The sequence below is a fragment of the Tiliqua scincoides genome, chromosome 5, assembly GCF_035046505.1.
Source record: "Tiliqua scincoides isolate rTilSci1 chromosome 5, rTilSci1.hap2, whole genome shotgun sequence".
Taxonomy (NCBI): domain Eukaryota; kingdom Metazoa; phylum Chordata; class Lepidosauria; order Squamata; family Scincidae; genus Tiliqua; species Tiliqua scincoides.
This window is the reverse complement of record NC_089825.1, coordinates 94,646,356-94,660,487: the sequence shown is the minus strand read 5'-3', so window position 1 is coordinate 94,660,487 and position 14,132 is coordinate 94,646,356.

Genomic DNA, 14,132 nt, shown 5'->3' with positions numbered 1-14,132 from the left:
GGTCTTGGTTCTTGTTTGGATATTGATCTTCTGGGCATTTGACACATTGAACTGCATCTGAAAGAGCCAAGCAGAGAATCAGCATGCACTAGAGGCAGCAGGCATGCCAACATCCTACTCCCCTTCCTGGCCCTGTTCCAGCATCTGGGTCTAATGGGACTTGCACCAGCAAAATGGATGGTGTAGGTCCAAGTAAACCAATCAGGGCAACAGATGTTTCCCCAGGGGAAGATAGTAAATGTCCCTTTACCTAGAGGAGATATCTGGGGCTGTCCTGTCCCTTGACCCCCCCCCATGTGCCACAACATGCAGTGCACATGAAGACTTGTCTTTGATCCAAGAAATGTTTGCAAACATTTCCACACAGCTCTGTGCTCTTGGACTTACCGGTCTCGTTTGCTATCATGTCTTCTGGACATGGAGTACACTCATAGCAACAAACTGGTTTTCCCTTTAGAACTCTCTTGCTCTGTCCAATATGGCAGCTTTGGACACACGTTGAACGGGGCGGAATCTAAGAATGGAAAAATAGAGGGGGTTGATGTTGGTTCAGTTTGGTGTTGGACTTTTTCTGTCCTCAAATCTATAGAAGACGATTTCTTGTTCGTCATGCAATATCTGAAAGTTCAAAAGAGAGCCCAGATATAAGATCAAATGCATCTGTATTTGGCTTGGATCCAAAGTTGCCCTCTTTCTACCCTTCAGAAAAGGTAAGTCATGGATGCGCATGTTACAGTGATACTGCCTGAAATTATATTTTGGATTTACATATGGGAACAGTGTACTTTGGTTTCTGAAGTTGGACTTAAGACAAGAGGCGTCACAACCAAAAATCTAAAGGGGAGAGATTTAATTCGTAAGTGTTGTCACCTCACCACCACCACCCTTCTATCAGTCTGTCTTGAAAAGAGCTGCCTTGCTTTATTGGACAATTCCAGGTTCATTCCATGCACGCACCTCGGTTGCATGACACATATGACCTGCTGAACAACTGCTACCTCTTTGGAACCTTCTGACTGAGAGCGAACCATTTGTTAGCATTATAACAGAAGGATCTGTTTACACTAGTCTCCACTGATTCACTACTAATGCAGGGGTCCATGTTTAAAATTCCTTGTAACAAGGACTAAAAGGGCCAAAATCCCATTTCCTACCTTAGCGCTGTGAAACCACACAAATTGCAAGTTTCTCAGGATGAAAGATAGCTTTGAAGACCCACTTCTGGGTTTGTAACTCCAGAATGCATTGCTTATAGATGCTATACCATATTCAGCCACTAGGTGGGGTGAATAATGGAATAAAATGGAATAATTTCATTCCATTCGATTCCATTATTCACTCCATCTAGTGGCTGAATGTTGCCCCCTTTACCAATGCATTCTGGGGCAACCCTGGAGGAGCAAGAAAACTGAGAGAGGATTTTTAAAGCTATTTTTCCACTGATTTGGTATCCACTGAGTGGATTTGGTATACACTGAGTGTACATGGCTGCACAATAGCAGGGGTAAAACTGAGGCACTGGGTAGTAGCAACTGCAACTCAAGTTGTGCATTTTATTGCTACCTGTTGAAATCTGCTATTCCACATGATGGTCTCATCACTGATGGTAAAGTGTTTACAATTAGGAAAATGGTGTCAAATCATTAGGAAGGGTATTGAGAACAAAACGGTTAGTATTATAATGCCGTTGTACAAATCTATGGTAAGGCCACACCTGGAGTATTGTGTCCAGTTCTGGTCGCCGCATCTCAAAAAAGACATAGTGGAAATGGAAAAGGTGCAAAAGAGAGCAACTAAGATGATTACGGGGCTGGGGCAACTTCCTTATGAGGAAAGGCTACGGCGTTTGGGCCTCTTCAGCCTAGAGAAGAGACGCTTGAGGGGGGACATGATTGAGACATACAAAATTATGCAAGGGATGGACAGAGTGGATAGGGAGATGCTCTTTACACTCTCACATAATACCAGAACCAGGGGACATCCACTAAAATTGAGTGTTGGGCGGGTTAGGACAGACAAAAGAAAATATTTCTTTACTCAGCGCGTGGTCGGTCTGTGGAACTCCTTGCCACAGGATGTGGTGCTGGCGTCTAGCCTAGATGCCTTTAAAAGGGGATTGGACGAGTTTCTGGAGGAAAAATCCATTATGGGGTACAAGCCATGATGTGTATGCGCAACCTCCTGATTTTAGGAATGGGTTAAGTCAGAATGCCAGATGTAGGGGAGAGCACCAGGATGAGGTCTCTTGTTATCTGGTGTGCTCCCTGGGGCATTTGGTGGGCCGCTGTGAGATACAGGAAGCTGGACTAGATGGGCCTATGGCCTGATCCAGTGGGGCTGTTCTTATGTTCTTATGTTCTTAAGTGTTGATCTGATAAAATCTTCCCAGCTCGGACCTTCAGGACGGACTGATTGGGGAAAAAGATCCAGTTGATGAGATCAAATCCAAAGGATAATTCCTCATTCGCAAGCGAGATCTCCTGCCCAGCATCATTGTTAAAGCGGACATGTTTGAGTAAAGAGTGCCACTAATTTGGGAGAGAATATTGAAGAATTTACAGTCAAATCCTTCAGTACAAACAGTAGATTCTCACATTCAGAATACTACCAACCAAACTCCCCCAAACTCTTCCAAACTGAAATGCACAAACTATGAGAATGAGTACAGCCAATTTCTCTCAGCTTCTTCTCAGCTGACCAGCAAATGGACATTTTCCATCTTTTATGAATTATTTTAGTTTGTTCCAACTCAATCAGAGGGTTCCAATAAGGTCCATGGTCGTGTCATTGTAGATGGTTTGATTCAGCAAACTTTCATATCTCCTTGTTCCTCCACTATGGAACCAAACACAGTTGCCACAGCTTTGCTAAGGGGTTTTTCATTCAAGCCATGGCTTGATGCAGATTTGCTTGAGCAGGTGGCCTATCAAAAGTGCCTACAGACAAGAGCCAGACTACTACAACTACTCAAGAAGTAATACCCATTCAGCTCAGTTACAGCTTTCTCCCTACTAAGCATTAGGAATTGCATAAAATCTTGCAATATAGTGAGGAATATACCTGCCAAGGTTCAATACTTGCATGTCTGAATTGACCTCTCTGTACCGCCGTTCTTTTCCTGGAACTATCAATGCCATGTAAAGCATGTGCTACAGCATAAAGAGCATTGTAGACCTGGTAGCTCTGCCAACTCATTTCTGTCTCAAAACAAGATGCAGGCAGGCTCTCCAGCTTCTCTTCTCCTCTACACTGTTTGCAATCATGTAGGCTGCCTCTCTTACAAGTGTCAAATGTTAATTGACAGAAATGACAGAGAAAGTGTTTCAGTGATGGATCTGGCTTGAAGCTCATGTGGAAGTTCTTGAATCTGGGAACTGCATCTGTGGAGACTGAGAAAGATAAAGTGCCATTTAAAGTCCTTGTAAGGTAGAAAGCTGCAGGGGCACCATAGATGCACCATAGATCAAGATGCATTTGATCTTATATCTGGGCTCTCTTTTGAACTTTCAGATATTGCATGACGAACAAGAAATCGTCTTCTATAGATTTGAGGACAGAAAAAGTCCAACACCAAACTGAACCAACATCAACCCCCTCTATTTTTCCATTCTTAGATTCCGCCCCGTTCAACGTGTGTCCAAAGCTGCCATATTGGACAGAGCAAGACAGTTCTAAAGGGAAAACCAGTTTGTTGCTATGAGTGTACTCCATGCAGCCCCCTCCCCCATAAAAAGAATGAAACAGAGGCTTGTCATGGTAAGGTGATTTTTTTCTGTTTTAGGCTGCAATCCTATCCACACTTTCCTGGGAGTAAGCCCCACTGACTATAATGGGACTTACTTCTTGGTAGACAGGCATAGGATTGGCCTCTCAGACTTGTAAAGCCAGGTGGTTCCTGACAGTAATATGCTTGAAATATAAGAACTAAAATTGAACTGGGTACTGGTTAGGGGTGAAAATCTTATTGATCCTTTTTTGGGGAGTGGGTGTTATTGCAGGCAGGCCACAGAGAAAATATACTTGGTGGAACAGGGCTGGCTTCCCTTATTTAATTATTTGTTTTACTTATTATTTATAATTATTTATTTTAATATGCTTTATGATGTGTCCTGGACAGATTGTCATTCTAAAAAGTGGGTCCCAGTGCTAAACATTTGAGAACTGCTCCAATAAGGTGTTACTAAGTTGCCCCCCTGTGAGAAAACAACCTCCCCGGGGGGAGGTGACACTACTAGTGACCAAAATCACTAGAATCACAGTTTGTAATGTTATATATCATTCAATGCATAATTTCATGCAGAATGCAATGAAACAAACTGCATTGAAATATCTTTATTCTATCAAAAGGTACAGCCAAAAAAACCAGTGGGGGCGGGGCAATGGTAGATCACCACGCCCACCACCTGGAGAGTTGCCCCACCCACTGCCTGGTGGGTGACACGTTGGCCTCCCGCACTGGGTGACATGAACCCTAGAGATGACACTACTTCTGTCTATAATGGGGAGAATAGGATTTGAGCCCAAGTGTTTTTGTTTCCCCCTATACAGCTTCTCTACTGCAGTCCATCCTGTTTCACTCTTCATCCCCCTCGCATCATGCTTTCTATTCTTGCTGTACTTTTGAATTTGCACTACTAGGGAAAGTGGATTTACTTTTCACATATCCTAACATGCTGGACCACCACAAAACACTGTGGTATGGTGAAAACTGGAGGCTGTTCAGAATGGAAAACGCCCACCACCTTCAATAATTATTGAGGCATCAGTGAGGTTCTGGAATTCTGGGAAACAACTGCCCCCTATTCTCATTGTGCTAGAGATTTTCTGTACACTGGTATAGGCGGTGCTAGTTTCAATGCAGTAGATATTATCCCTCAGTGCCTGAGCCTCAATGTCAATTTCTTTGCAGAATAGAACCCAAACATTATCAACATCTCTTCTCCTTCATTTTCACCATTGAGGAGATCAATAGGAATCCCAACCTCTTGCCCAATGTGACCCTGGGGTTTAATATCTATGACAACTTCTTCAATCACATGGTAACATACGAGGCCACCCTAGATCTCCTCTTCCATCAGCAAAGGAAGATACCTAACTACAAGTGTGGAAGCAAAGGGAATGTCTTGCCTGTCATTGCAGGGCTCACTGTAGACCATGTCATTCAAATGGCCACCATTCTGAGCCTCTATAAGAATGCCCAGGTATGTGCATTGGTAATCCTGTATGGATGGAGTATGATGGCTATTCAGGTATCCTTTGAGGCACTTCTAATCACTAGTGAGGGGTGGAGTCAAGGGCCAGACAGCATGGGTTGTGGGCCGAGTGCTCTGCACAGGAGCATCCACAGTCTCATCAGTGACTGGAGGTGTTATTGGGGTTCACTGCAGTACTTTGCCCGAGTTCCCCAAGAACATGGCATTGGTGCTGTGCCTGTTAGTTGTATGTGTGAAGACTCTGACAACCACCTTGTCAGAGGTGTTTTAAGGAGTTGCCTTGGAAAGACAAACAAGAATGGCTTGAATAACTGCTGGAGTGGTGACCCATTCTATCTCAGGAACCCAGAGTACAACTCTCAGCTCCTACCCTCCACCCTGACCCCAAAGTGTGTAACTTCGTGCTCCCCATAACTCTATAATCATGTACAGGTTATACACGGATTGTTGTTATACATGGATTTGACTCAACACAAATGGCCACTGCAAATGAGAAGGAACATGCTGATGCCTGCAGAAGGGGGAAAATGCACCCCTTTAAAATCAGTTTAAAAAATTGAACAGTCCTTAATGAGAGAGAGAGAGAGGGCAACTGGCTGACAATCCATCAATCCTTCTCTCTGCAGGTGACCCCTCCCTTCCCCCTGAGCACATGAAAGAAAGGTGAACACTGCTTTGGTGAGGGGATGGGCTGGGTGAAGTACTTGGAGGACAAATGATTGATGGATTGTCTTCTTAAAGACTCTAAAGTTACATCACAAAGGTCAGCAAGGCTGTTTTTAAATCACCGGATCAAAGAAACTTTGTTTTTCAAATTGATTTGCTATAGTCCGTTTTTTGCCATCCACATGAGTGCTTGGAATGCAACCCATGCGATCCTTACCAGCCATCCTTCCCAATTGGTGTTGATTCAAATGAGCCCTGTTTAGAGAGTGCAAAAGAGGGTATGGCATTTGGCATTCATAAAGGTTGTTATGGAGTAGTCTTCCACTGATCTGGGTTCTGGCAGATGTCTTTTATCTTTCTTTCTTTTTCAAATCTGTGCTGCACATGTGCATCCTCTTTCCCCCAGTTTTTGCTATGCCTTTGCATACATGCTACAGCATGCTTTAAAACTGTGCCTACCTTGGGTTGTGGGGTGATGTGACAAGAGTCTTTCTTCTGATGTCATCTATGCCAGTGTTTCTCCAGGTTTGTCCTCCCCGTACTGCTTTACAAGGTCCACCTATTTGAAGTACCACTGGAAGTAACTGGCCATGACATCATGGCCAGTTACTTCTGAGTTGGGAGGCCAGATACGCTGAACCGCACACCAGTAAGAGGCTCAGAGTGGACAGGAGGGCTTTTTGTGTGTGCAGAAAAGCATACTTTGAGGCTTTGCCCACTGACCAAACCTTGTATCACTGTTTGTTGTGTCACGAGCTGCAGGGGTCCAGCAGTCCTGCAAGTTCCACCAAACACCACCTCAAGTACCACTAGTGGCACATGTAACACTGGTTGAAAAACACTGATCTATGCCTTTCCCAACACAGTTCATACCTATATAGGCTAGTTTCTATAGAAAACAAAATGGTAATCTGTATCTGCTGTTGGGAACATCTACATTGATTCTCATGCCTTTGTTTGGAAATACTTGCCTTTAATTTCTGCAGAATTCCAGAAATATTCATATAAGGATATAACATTTAATTTATCAAACCCATTTCAAAAATGCAGAACCATTACGATCGTTCTTCTGATACAATCCATATAGTGCCCAATATATTTCTTCAGATACATTAAGTACAGTGAGAAACAGAGCTCTGTCTGAATCACAAGTATTACTCAAGTTTGGTGGAAGTCACAGCTTTTGAACCTCATTTATTAACACTTTCATTTGAGAATACTGTAAGTCAAGGATATCTTGCATATCAAGGACATTTAGTAAGCCAAAGGCTGAATCTTTGTGCCAAAGAGATTCTCATTTGTTTGAAAGCTGCAGAAAGTTATTTAGTATCTATCAAATAGAATCAATAAGCAAATCTCTGAATCTTACTACTGAAGGGAATTGCATTAGTTTTAAAGATGCAGGAAGTTTTCCAAGCACTGATGAGTCATATATTTTTCCCATTAGCTCACTTGTGGGGCATATGAGGCTCCACCCACAGGAAAAGAATTCCCTTCTGTCTACTGGATGGCACCCAAAGAAGGGACTCTGCGAGCAGGAATACTCCGGCTGCTACTGCATTTTGGGTGGACATGGATTGGTCTCCTTCTGCCAGATGATGATACTGGAGAAAGATTTTGCAGAAGCTGGCACCATTATTTGCCCAGAATGGCATTTGTGTGGCTTCCTTGGCAAAAGTTGAAATACGGAATTTTTTTCCTACTGATAAAGGCATTTCTAGTCTTCGTAAGATGAATTCAAGCCTTTTCATGATTGAAATTAATGTAATTATTGTCCATGGGATTTCTCAATCATTGTTTGCTGTAATATGGGAGCAAAATCACCCGGTATGGGAGGTCAACGCGTCACCCCCCCCAAGCAGTGGGTGGGGCAACTCTCCAGGTGGTGGGCGTGGTGATCTACTATTGCCCCGCCTCCACTGACATTTTTGGCTGTAGCTTTTGATAGAATAAAGATATTTCAACGCAGTTTGTTTCATTGCATTCTGCATGAAATTATGCATTAAATGATATATAACATTACAAACCGTGATTCTAATGATTTTGGTCACTAGTGGTGTCACCTCCCCCCCCCCCCGGGGGAGGTTGTTGTCCCCCAGGTGGACAACTTAGTAGCACCTTATTGGAGCAGTTCTCAAAAGTTTAGGACTGCGACCCACTTTTTAGAATGACAGTCTGTCCAGGACCCATCATAGAGCAATAAATAATTACAAATAAAAATAAATAATTACAAATAATAAGTAAAACAGATAATTAAATAAGGGAAGTCAGCCCTGTTCCACCAAGTGAATTTTCTCTGTGGCTGGCCTGCAATAATACCCCCTCCCCAAAAAAGAATCAGTAAGATTTTCACCCCTAACCAGTACCCAGTTCAATTTAAGTTCTTATATTTCAAGCATATCACTGTCAGGACCCACCTGGGTTTACAAGTCTGAGAGGCCAATCCTATGCCTGTCTACTCAGAAGTAAGTCCCATTATAGTCAGTGGGGCTTACTCCCAGGAAAGGGTAGATAGGATTGCAGCCTAAAACAGACAAAATTCACCTTACCCTCTCAAGCCTCTGTTTCATTCTTTTTATGGGGGAGGGGGCTGCATTCTGGAGCATTTGTTGAGCTCTAGTTGCATCAAATCAGGACCATTCTGGTGACCTCACATTCCCCTTTGCCTGGCCTGATCACCAGCCAAGGCATGTTTACTTTCTCACGAGTAAACGCAGCTGTGTGACTTGGTTTTGCTTTCCAGTTTTCTCTTAGTTTCTCCTTCTCAGGTGTTTTTGAGGGCTACATTCATTGGATCAGGACCATTTTGGGGTTGTTGGATTCCTCTCAGCCTACCCTTTCTGATGGACTAAGGCAAGTTCATTTACTCACAAGTAAACATGTGATACTGTTTCACTTTCCATTGGGTTCCATGCATTTTTTGTTTTCCGGTTTTTTGTCAATAACTTTTGAAGTAAAGGAGATATTTCACTCTGGATTTTTGCATTGCATTCCGCTGGAAATCCCGCATCCACCGGTAGATAACATGATGGGGTTACTCCTAACAACCGTGATTTTATCACATCACCCCCCCCCCCCCCGAGTGCATGTCACCCCCCTTGCACGTCACCCAGTGCGGCCCACACCACCCACAATCCCCTAGCGATGCCACTGGACAGAACAGATTTTCTGGTGGTGGACGTGGAAGGGTGCCAGTAGAAGTGATGCTCCCCCATCAAGCACTGCAAGATCCTCTGTTTTCTGAGCATTGAACAGTAAGAAAAGGACTGGATTCTCACCTTCCAGGAAGACTTGATTGGGTCATGTCTAGTGCTTCACAAGAGAATGACAACACTGGGTTAGCTCAGGGCTTCATTGTCCATTCTTTGCACCTGACTGGGAAAGGGTTGGTGGTGGGAGTCAGAAGCCTAAGGAAGTTGCTTTCTTGCAGGGCACAAACCTCCTGGTCTGGGGCAGTGCTTTGCAAGGCAGACAAAATGACTTCAGGCCAGGTGTGGCTGCTTTGGAAATTGCTATGTGACTTCTCCAAGAAAACAAAGTAGAAGGTGGGTGGGAATGAATCAAGTCAATCTTGACATTGAATTGCCATCAATGTAACCCAAGAGAATCTAAGCCTGGCATAGGCACTGTGCAAGCCTAGTACGTACCCTGGGCAAGAAGCATGTGTTTAAAGCCTCCAAATGCAGAGCTTTGATAGTGTAACAAAGAAAGAGAAAAGAGGAAAGAGATTGAGAATAAGTCTTCCAATTATATAATAGCCCTGAATAATACGGTGGTGCAGTCAGATCCAGAGTACTGGAAATCCAGACAGCTATCCATATCTGGTGTACAGCTTAGCTCACCAACCTGCAAAAGGATTTGCAGATCTGTAAATGGTACAAATGGTGGTAATAAACATGCACTGTGAGTTTGAGTGTCTTCCTTATGAGGAAAGCCCAGAGAGATGTGGGTATAGCAGATGGGGGACAGGGCAATGAATGGGGATCAAATATTGAAACTTGTACAATTTGTAAGGTGTGAAGAGAGAGGAAAGAGAAGTCCGCCCCCCCCCCTCATGCTACTGGAACCAGGAGCCATCCAGTGAAATGGATTGGCAGAAGGTTTAAGAAAGGGAGTCTATGAATGAGTGTTAGTCACGATTTCTATATGCTTCTTTCCAGTTGCAGCTGCAGGGTGCCTCAGAAGGTTAGTTCCAGGGGGGTAGTATCTCTCCTGCCTTTCACTCCTGCTTCTGCGATCCCCAGGGCAGATGCAGGATCACTGTGGGAAAGAGGACACTGCTTTTGATCTGATCCAGCATGGCCCTTCTTAATACATAGGCAGACTTTTCCCCCCTGAAAATTGATTACTTCATTCAGATTACTTCTGAATACTCCCAAAGAGAGTCTGAATCAAGGTCATCTTCACAGCTCAATAAAGATGCGAAGAGGATACAGTTCCTTTACCACCTGCATTATAGGCAGAAATTCAACTTTCTCAGAAATGATTCATCATGTGAAAAGCTGCTACTGTTAAAATTCCACCACATGCTATCAAGCCCCAGCATCATCTGACAGACAGCTTTAGAGCTAGCAAAGATTACAGAACTTACAGAATAGCGCTTGTCTTTACAGTTGGTGGTCTCTGAAAGTCATTGGCAGACCTTACGGTTTGTAGAAAAGATAGGATCCCACTGATTATAGCATCTCCTGACCGCTGCAGATTATTTTCAATGCTGCAATTATTATGCTTATCCATTCAGCTGAAGGCAGAAGAAGCAGCAAGAAGAGCAAAAAGAGCCTCTGGGCTGCAAAGAGGAGCCAAAGCCAGTCACAGCTGCACATCCTCACTACAGTTCTTGCCACACTAATCTCTATGGCAGGCACCTTGCAAGGAGTCTGCTAAGGAGGCCCATGGAAGCAGCAGGATTATGTTCCCAGGGATTCTGCTTGGAAGCCTTTGCCTGTGTAGTGAACTGCTGATCAACACAAGTTTTCTAACAAACTCATCTGAAAAAGTCAGTTCAAAATAAAACCATCCATGTTTTAAATCGGGATTATTTTTTCCATTACTAGCTCTACAAGATAGAAAATCACAGTGATCTAGATAATTACAGAGTACAGAAGCAGTTCTCTGGTGACCTGGATTCTCAGTGAAATTGGAAAGAAAAAAAAATAATCAGTGTTTGTGAGAATCAAAGTAGGCAAGATTTTGTGTGGCTGCTGGAGTGTATCCTGGGTGAATGCAAGTTGACCAAGAGGAGTAGTGGTTTGTGTGCTTACACTGAATGCCTTTATTGCTGCCTAACAGCCAAATCCTATCCAACTTTCCAGCACTGGTACAGCCATGCCCATGAGATATGCGCTGCATCCTGTGGTAGGGGGACAGCCACGGAGGCCCCCTCCAGGTAAGGGAAAGTTCATTCTCTTTCCTCAAGACTGCATTGAGGCTGCACTGGCACTGGAAAGTTGGATAGGATTGGGCCCCTTGGTCCTTGCGTATGCAGGAATGAAGAAGATCCATACACTGCAAAAGACCAACATGCTGAAGGTGATCAGTTTGGCTTCACTGAAAGTGTCAGGTAGTTTTCTGGCAAAGAAAGCCGCAGAGAAGCTGGTGATACATAGCCCAGTACACAGTAGAACGTGATGATGGACCCTTCATTCCATTCCATGATGATTTGCCCAGAATGGGAGTGCATGTCAGTGTCTGGAAATGGAGGAGAGGTTTACAACCATGCAGTGCAAATCCCCCGTTGGATGAGGGAGCAGGAAAGAACAATGGAGTTGGCCACTTTTCCCCCCAGCCATTTCTTCATGTTGCTGCCTGGCTGTGTGGCCATGAAGTCCAGGGTGACTATGATAGTTTTGGCCAACACTGAAGAAACAGCCTGAGAGAAAATAATGCCGAAAGCCATTTGCCGGAGGAGGCAGGACACCTTGCCAGGCTTGCCAATGAAGAGCAGGGAAGAAAGGTAGCAAAGCAGGATGGAGCTGAGAAGAACACTGCTGAGCCTTGGGTTGTTGGCTCTGACAATAGGGGTGTTCCAGTTCTTCAAAAAGATTAGTATCACCAAACCTGTGTTCACAGTAAAGGACAAAACCACAGAAACCAAAATGATCCCCAAGGGATCTATGTAACTTAAGAAAGTAATGACCTTGGGGACTGTCACCTAGTCCCAGCCTGGGTGACCCGGAATTTCTCAGGAGCAAGGGTCTCCTCAGGGGCAGGGGTAGGGGTAGCCTCCTTGGGAGTAAGACCTAAGCACTGTCAGAACTGGCGTCCCAGGCAAGACACCTCCCTGGGAGTAGGACCTAGTGCCTCCTGGGAGCAGCCAGCAGCCACGTGGGCAGAAGGGGTGGGGCTGGCCCAGCCCAAGGCTGGCTTCATAAGGTGGCTGGACAGCCTAGAGAAAGGTGGCTCCTCTCCAGTTGGGAGCAGGGTTGAAGGAAAGGCCAGAGGGGGTAGCCACCCTGGCCTTATGCAGACGATCCAGGCCCTGAAGGGATCTTGGCTTACCTCAGCCCTGGAGAGAGGGGCTGGGGGCTGGGAACTCCCCAATCCTAGGCCTGCCCGGGCCCCGGGGGTGACAGCAGTAGAAGGAAGGTTGCAGAACCAGGGACCCGGCACCAACTACCTCCATTGGAGACCAGCTGATCGAGGGGCAAGCCCGGAGTTACCGGGGGCCTTCCTCAGGGCAGCTAAACTGACCCCAGACAACAGCACTGCAGCCCTCGGGAACCCATTCCCCTGGCTGACAGGCACCAGCCAGAGAGCTCTGCCTGAAACCTCAAGGGGTCGGGAAGGAGCGGGGACCGAGTCTATCGTGCGCTAATGACACGAGTCTGTGTAAGGCAACGGGGCCTGTGATGTAACAGGCCCCATGAATGTCAAGAGTTTGATGCGAGTAAACAGTCTGTGCAAAACAGCTGTTTCGGCCTCCCATCCTTCTTTCTGCCAACGACCAACTTGCCTCGACAGGGTAAGCTCCCCATGCTCAGTCACGCACCAAGGGGCTGGGTCTTCGCCCGCCATGGACATTATAGGAACACAGGGGTCTTTGTTCTTCTTTGGATCTTCAAAACAATTCCCAAGGTCTTTCCATAGTTTAGGAAGCTGATAACCTTGGGGATACACTGGTCTTGGTTCTTCTTTGGATATTGATCTTCTGGGCATTTGACACAATGAATTGCATCTGAAAGAGACAAATAGAGAGTCAACAGGTGTCTTTCATATAGTACTTGATTCCTTAGGAAGCCAGAGAAAAAGAGGTGCCATGCTAGAAAGGAATGATTTTTTTCCTGTTTGGCAATGTTCATTTGTTGGGAGTGGCTTGAATCCAGCAAAGGCAGCAGCAGGATTACAGGTGCATAACTGTATGATGGGAAGCCAAATCCTACCCTGCACTGGAACAGGAGGATTTACTGGTTTGTACTGTAGACCATGCAGGTTAGGAGGTGGCTGGAGAGCAATCCAGGCCAAGCAGATATTTTTCCCTTACCACATATTGAACCCCAACCACCCATATGTGGCTACACAGATCTGCACGTTTAGTTCTGGAGTCTCACATTTTGTATTCTCTTCCTACTTAGCTTCCAAATGTCCTTTGCAGATTTCAGCTCCCATTCTGTTGCTCTTTATCTTTGGGAGAACACAACTTGAAAGAATTACAGTACTTGTCTATTCAAACCCTGGTGTGTGGTGGGCTGAACAAGGGTTGGTTTGGGCAGGAGGGGGGAGGACTTTGGTGGCAGGAGTGCCTATCAACATCCCATCCCGCTTTTCTTAGCTTGACACACACCCCTCCAAGGCTCCTCTACCAGTTAAATATCTGATATAGGTCAGAGGTGACCCATTGGCAGTCAGGTAGCTTATGGGACGATAGGGTGAAAATCATTCGTACTTACCTCACCTGGGCCATTTGATGGCTCCCCCCAGCACAGTATGCAATGCCAGCTCTGTCAGACTGGGCTATAAATGTCATTATAACATTTTATAAATTAAAGACTGAAAGGAAATTTTTTGTCACTAGGAGAGAACTGGTTAAAAATAACTAAAATGTTCAGGGAAGAGACGACCATAGGAGGACTTGTAGTTGGGCAAATAAATATTTGCAAATGTTTCCACACAGCTCTGTGCACTGTGTCGTCATCCCCCACCGCTGAAATAAAAAATCCAAATTTGGCATACAAATTCGTAGTTCCTAAGTGAAGCAAAAAACCTGCTTATTTCTAGGTCCCTCCTCTTTAATGATGTCACCTCCTGCCTAGTGAC